Source organism: Pteropus alecto, unplaced genomic scaffold (assembly GCF_000325575.1).
Source record: "Pteropus alecto unplaced genomic scaffold, ASM32557v1 scaffold57, whole genome shotgun sequence".
Taxonomy (NCBI): Eukaryota; Metazoa; Chordata; class Mammalia; order Chiroptera; family Pteropodidae; genus Pteropus; species Pteropus alecto.
This window is the reverse complement of record NW_006442508.1, coordinates 3,220,761-3,226,577: the sequence shown is the minus strand read 5'-3', so window position 1 is coordinate 3,226,577 and position 5,817 is coordinate 3,220,761. Positions and strand designations below refer to the sequence as shown.

Sequence of the window (5,817 nt, the reverse complement as noted above, 5' to 3'; positions counted from 1 at the left end):
CCCAGTCCACTACCCAAACACTCGGAGTTCTGACCTGTGGTAGTTCTTATGTGCAGGTCCCACGCCCTGACGTGCTGGCATGCAGTTGGGTGTTTTTGTTGAATTTTAGACGTTTAGCTTATTATTGTTTCGAGGGGAGAGATCTGAGGACATCTCACTCTGCCATGTTTCCCAGAATCTTCCCACAAATATGTTTAAAGTGGTGGAAAGCAAGGACCTACAACAAGATTACTCTACTGAGCAAAGCTATCATTATAATCAAAGAACAAGTAAAGAGCTTCCCAGACAAGAGAAAGCTAAAGGAGTTCCCAAGCTATCATTTAGAATCAAAGAACAGACAAAGAGCTTCCCAGACAAAAAAAAGGTAAAGGAGTTCATCATCGCCAAGCCAGTATTACAAGAAAAATTATAGGGATTTCTTTAAGAATAAGAAGAAAAAAGGGTCTATGGCCATGCCACCCTGAACAAGCCCAATCCTGTCTGATCTCATAAGCTAAGCAGGGTCGGGCCTGGTAGTACTTGGATGGGAGACCACCTAGGAAGACCAGGTGCTGTAGGCGTGAAAAATAAAAAATAAAAAGGGATTATAAGGTGACAAGGTCCTTGCAATCTGTGAGGTCAACCAAGGGTTGCCTCACTTAAAAAAAAAAAAAAGACTAAAAATATGAATAATAAAATGGCAATAATTACATATCTATAAATAATTACTTAAAATGTAAATGAATTAAATGCTCCAATCAAAAGACAGCGTGGCTGAATGGATAAGAAAACAAGACCCATATATATGCTGCCAGAAGCAACCCACTTCAGATTGAAAGTAAAGGGATGGAAAGTAAAACAATTTTTGAAAATGGAAACAAAAAACATTTTTAAAACTAGAGTTGCAATACTTTATACCAAACAAAATAGGTTTTAAAATAAAGGCTATAACGAGAGATGAAGAAGGGCACAGTAACAAAACTTCTGGGTATTTATCCAAACATTACTTCAGAAGTACATGTACATCCATATGTTCATTGCAGCATCATTTACAATAGCCAAGATATGGATGCAACCTGGTTGTTCATCAATGGATAGATGTACAAAGAAGAGATGGTACAATAGAATATTTCTTAGCTATTAGAAAGAATGAAATCTGCAACAACATAAATGGACCTAGAGGATATTATGCTGAGTGGAATAAATAAGACAAAGACAAAGGTCAAATCAGTTCATTTACATGTGAACTCTAAAGAACAAAATAAACAAACAAAACAGAAACAAGCTCATAGATACAGAGAACATTTTGATGACTGCCAGAAGGAAAGAAATATGGAGGGTAGGTGAAAAAGGAAAAGGGTTTAAAAAGTACAAATTGGTAATTAAAAAATATTCATGGGGATCTAAAGTATATCAAAAGGAATGTAATTTATAATATTGTAATAACTATGTACAGTGTCAATGGGTACTACATTTATTGGGGTGATTACTTCGTAAGTTATATAAATGTAATCACTACCTTGCACACCTGAAACTAATATTGGTATGCCAACTTTAATTGAAAATTTTTTAAATTATTTTTTTAAAAAATAAATTTGTCTAACTCTAGAGCTTGTATTCATGATCATGAGTCTACGCTATCATTTACCAATGTCAATAATAACGGGCACATCTTGTTTTATTTCCCTTTACTGCACTTCACTGATATTGTGTTTTTACAAATTGAAGGTTTGTGACGATTCTGCATTGAGTAAGTCAGTACCATCTTTCCAACAGGTTCAGATCATAGATACCATTTTTTATCAATGAAGTATTTTTTTTATTAAGGTGGATGTATTGTTGTTGTTGGTTTTTTTGTTTTTTTTTTACATATAAGGCTATTGCACACTTAATAGACTACAGTACAGTATGAACATAAATTTTATATGCACTGGGAAATTAAAACATTTGTCTGATTCACTTCATTGCGATATCCACTTTATTGCTGTGGTCTAGAACTGAACCTATCATCTCTAAAGGTATGCCTGTATTAATCAAATTCACTTTTCATAGTAAGATTTATGCATCATCTTATATTTTTAATACCATCATCTAGATTTTCTAATTTTTCTCAAAATAAATCTCTAAAATGTAATATGCAAACTATCCCTTTACAGTAATAGAGGGTCAGAAGGAGTCACCCCAAAATGTGCCTTTATTTTGAGCTAAAGGCAATGAAGACCTTGCTGGCTCACAAAAAACTTTTACATCTCTCTTAAAGAATTTAAATTAGAAGTCTTTCCCATAATGAGTTATCACCAGAATTAACATTTTATGACCTATCTATAGGGCAGGGCAAACTTCTAATTACTGAACATCTGCTCTTTTTATTATTCTGTGAATGACTTTCCTTTTTTTCCAAGGTGTCTTACCTCATTCTTAGCTCAGAATGTCATATATATCTCATCTTCTCTCCCTGTCTCTGAACCATTCTCGTTTGTGGGGTTCCCATATGTAGATATGTAATTAAATTTGGTTATTTTCTCTTGTCAATCTGTCTCATATAGTTTATTAGACCAGCAGAAAGAACCTAGGAGAGTAGAGGAAAGCTTCTTCCTCTCCTACGAGAGAAAAAGAAATTCAGACTATGGGAATTAGATGAGATGATATCAAGCCTTCTAGCTAGCAAGGAGCAGAATGAAGTCACAAACTTCTGACCCTGAATCTCACTTGAAAATTAAAAACTTGTCAATATAAGTTATAAGTAGTAGTAAACATGGTCTACTGGATTGGAAGAAGTTGTACAAGGAGTAAAAACAATAAGATTTCTAATAGAGGCAGAAATTGAGTCTAATGCATCTACTATAGGAAAAAAAGTAAAAAGCTCAAATGGCTAGTTCAGAATGAGTATACTAAGAGCAAAGAACAAAGTTATCATTTAAGCTTATGATCACACAAATGAGAAATGAGTTAGCTTGCATCTTCCAGGTTTTAAGAGAGGCGTGCTCCAGTCAATCAAGGATTAATGTAAGAGTAAACCAGAGAAAAGGAAAAGTGTAAATCTGAGCACATTACTTCCTGGCTTTATATCTGCTGAGGTTTTCAATAACCTATATAATAAAGATCAGAATCCTTATGATGGTTTACAAACCTTCCAATATATAAGCCATGACCTCATCTCTAGCCTTATTTTTAGTCATTTCTGCCATCCAACTAAGCTTATTTCAAAGAGTCTATTCAGTTCTATTTTGTATCCAAAGACAAAATGAAAGTATCCGACTTAGTTTAGCAATCACCATCCAGTACTACACAAAAGCTCTGCTCATAGGCAAGCAGGTAGTTAATAATCATTTATTCATGTGCCATTCTCTTCTACTGTGATCCTAGGTGATCTGTGGTATAAAACTATCTTCAACAAGTGTTTGTGGGAGTGGAATGCCCAGCCTATGGTGGAAAATTCCAGCAGAAGATTCCAATGAAATGCAGAGCAGGCAAACAAAATCATCGTTAGCAGCCCCTCAAAGATACAGTCATGCGTCATCACATAGTGCCTTAAGGCTGAGTCAATGAATTTTTAATTATTCCATATAGGTAAGTAGGTACAAAGAGGCTAAATAATGAACTCGTATTAATGCCTTAAATAAGCAACAACCATTAGCAAAGTCATTAATTGAGGTTATGTTTACTCTTTTATCATCAATTCTAATTATTTGTTTGGACTGAGATTCTGCTATTACTAGTCCACAAGGTAGGCAGTAAAGGAAAATATGCTTACGTTTTTCATGTACAGATTGCAGAATTTTGCCAGAGTTCCAGTCTGACTTACTGTTTTAATAACAAGGTTGCTATGGAGAGGTTTTTCTTTATAACAGATATAGGAACCTCATTAGTGAATTTGCTAATTAGTTTGGCTTTAACAAGTAAACCATTGAAGTAGGGAGACAACTAAGTTTTGCTAAAGAAACAAGGTTACCTTCCATCTCAAAAATCCTTGCACTTATAATGAGATATATTATTTTTATATCAATGTATGAATAATCTTTGAAAAATAGATTATAACATGGCTGCCACATTTTAAAATTTCACATCACTGTAACCATATTAAAACCTGACCACAAAATTGATCATAACATCTATTACCATTGTCCCTTTCAAAATAATTATTAAATATATTGAAAGTTATATTTGCATATAGCTCTATTTTAATTATACTAAACACGCTGACAACTATCATTAAACCAGTTTGTTTCATGGCTTGGAACATTCCAAATAGACCATATATTTTGGAGTTCGGTGTGAATAAATTTGACTTGTCAATTAATCAACTAATTAAAATATTTTCACATATTGATTTTTTTCACATAAATTAAATGAAATATTTGCATAAATTAAGTGAAATATTTCAATAGATTTTGCCACTTATTGCCCTATCATATTATTTTTGCTTTCTCATTTCTTTAGTGCATTAGTCAAGGAATCATTAGGAAAACACAAATATTTCAATGAGCAGACTTATAAAAGAACTCCACTTCCAGAGGAGTGGGCAGGAATAAGAAAATAATGAATGATGAGACACCTGACGCAGCAATGTAAAACTATCACCACTCCTAGGAATAAAAAGACATGAACAACATTTTCCACCATGAACTGGAACTTTGGAGGAGTGGCCAGCTGACATATATAAACATTGCCAGAAACCCCATAAAGAAGAAAAGAGCAGGGAAGAGATACTATGATCTTTTACTCCATTCTGCCAGTGGCTCCCATTGGCTTGACCTAATCAGAGGACAGTAAGCTAAGGAAATTTGAAGATGCAAATCCACAAGGCTTAGCCTCTTAGGTCAGAGCACAGGAGAGAGTGGATTGGGATAAGGCAAACACAAAATTTAGCACAATTAGTAGTATAAAGAGATATAAATAGTACTACATGGGCATATGTTTTTCTAAGAAGGCTTTTTATTATAAAATTTTTTCTTTTGTATTAAAATTAAATTAATTATACAAAAAAGTATAGAGAATACTCTAGAAAGTACCATTTTACCAGTTTCTTCTAATCTTAAAAAAATTACCCACTTTTGCTTCATATCTTTAAAAAATATATATATATATCATATATAGTTAAAGCCCTCCATAGAATTTGAACCTGGCCCTCTCCTTTGATTTATGTATATTTCATTCAATTTATAATCAATAATTCCACAAGTGTGTTTAGAATTTTACTTTGTATTTATAAATGATGTAAAATACATAATTGTATAAATGTATATAATTATATAAACAAATATAAACTATACAGTATTATATTGTTTTATGTATGTATGGTTTAGTCTTCAAATAAATTGTATTAAACTGTATATATTTTTACAGATTCACTTTTCTCATAACTATAATTTAAGCTTATTCAGATAGATAATAGAAATTCTAGTTCACATATTTTAGCTTCATCATATTTCATTGTAGTTGATATAAAAATTTTCTTATGAATTCTCACATAGAAAGGTATATAAGAGGTTTTAAATTTTAACAATTGGAAGCAATCCTATAATTGACATAATTATGATTCTCTCTTTGTCCCTTCATGATCTGCTCAACGTGGTCGGGCATATACCATTTCACTTTATGAGAGTGTGCTTCTACACTTTCTTGGTTTGTGACCGTGTGGCTTGCTTGAGTCACATAATCACCTAGTTTTCTATAATCTGACAATCAGTTTCTGGCAGTGTGAGAACTATTTCTTAAGTGTTGCTATTTTATAAAGAGCATATAATTTTGGAATAAAATCCAGTTGCTCAGTTTTGGCTATTGATAACAGCTGACTGAAAACAAGGAGAATAGCTGGAAATAATATAATGCAAATTT

At 32.7% G+C, this 5,817-nt stretch overlaps 1 pseudogene; it reads left to right on the top strand.

The window, feature by feature from the left end:
* Positions 1-442: 442 nt before the first annotated feature.
* Positions 443-560, top strand: LOC112471540 (annotated as a pseudogene).
* The last annotated feature ends 5,257 nt before the right edge of the window (positions 561-5,817 follow it).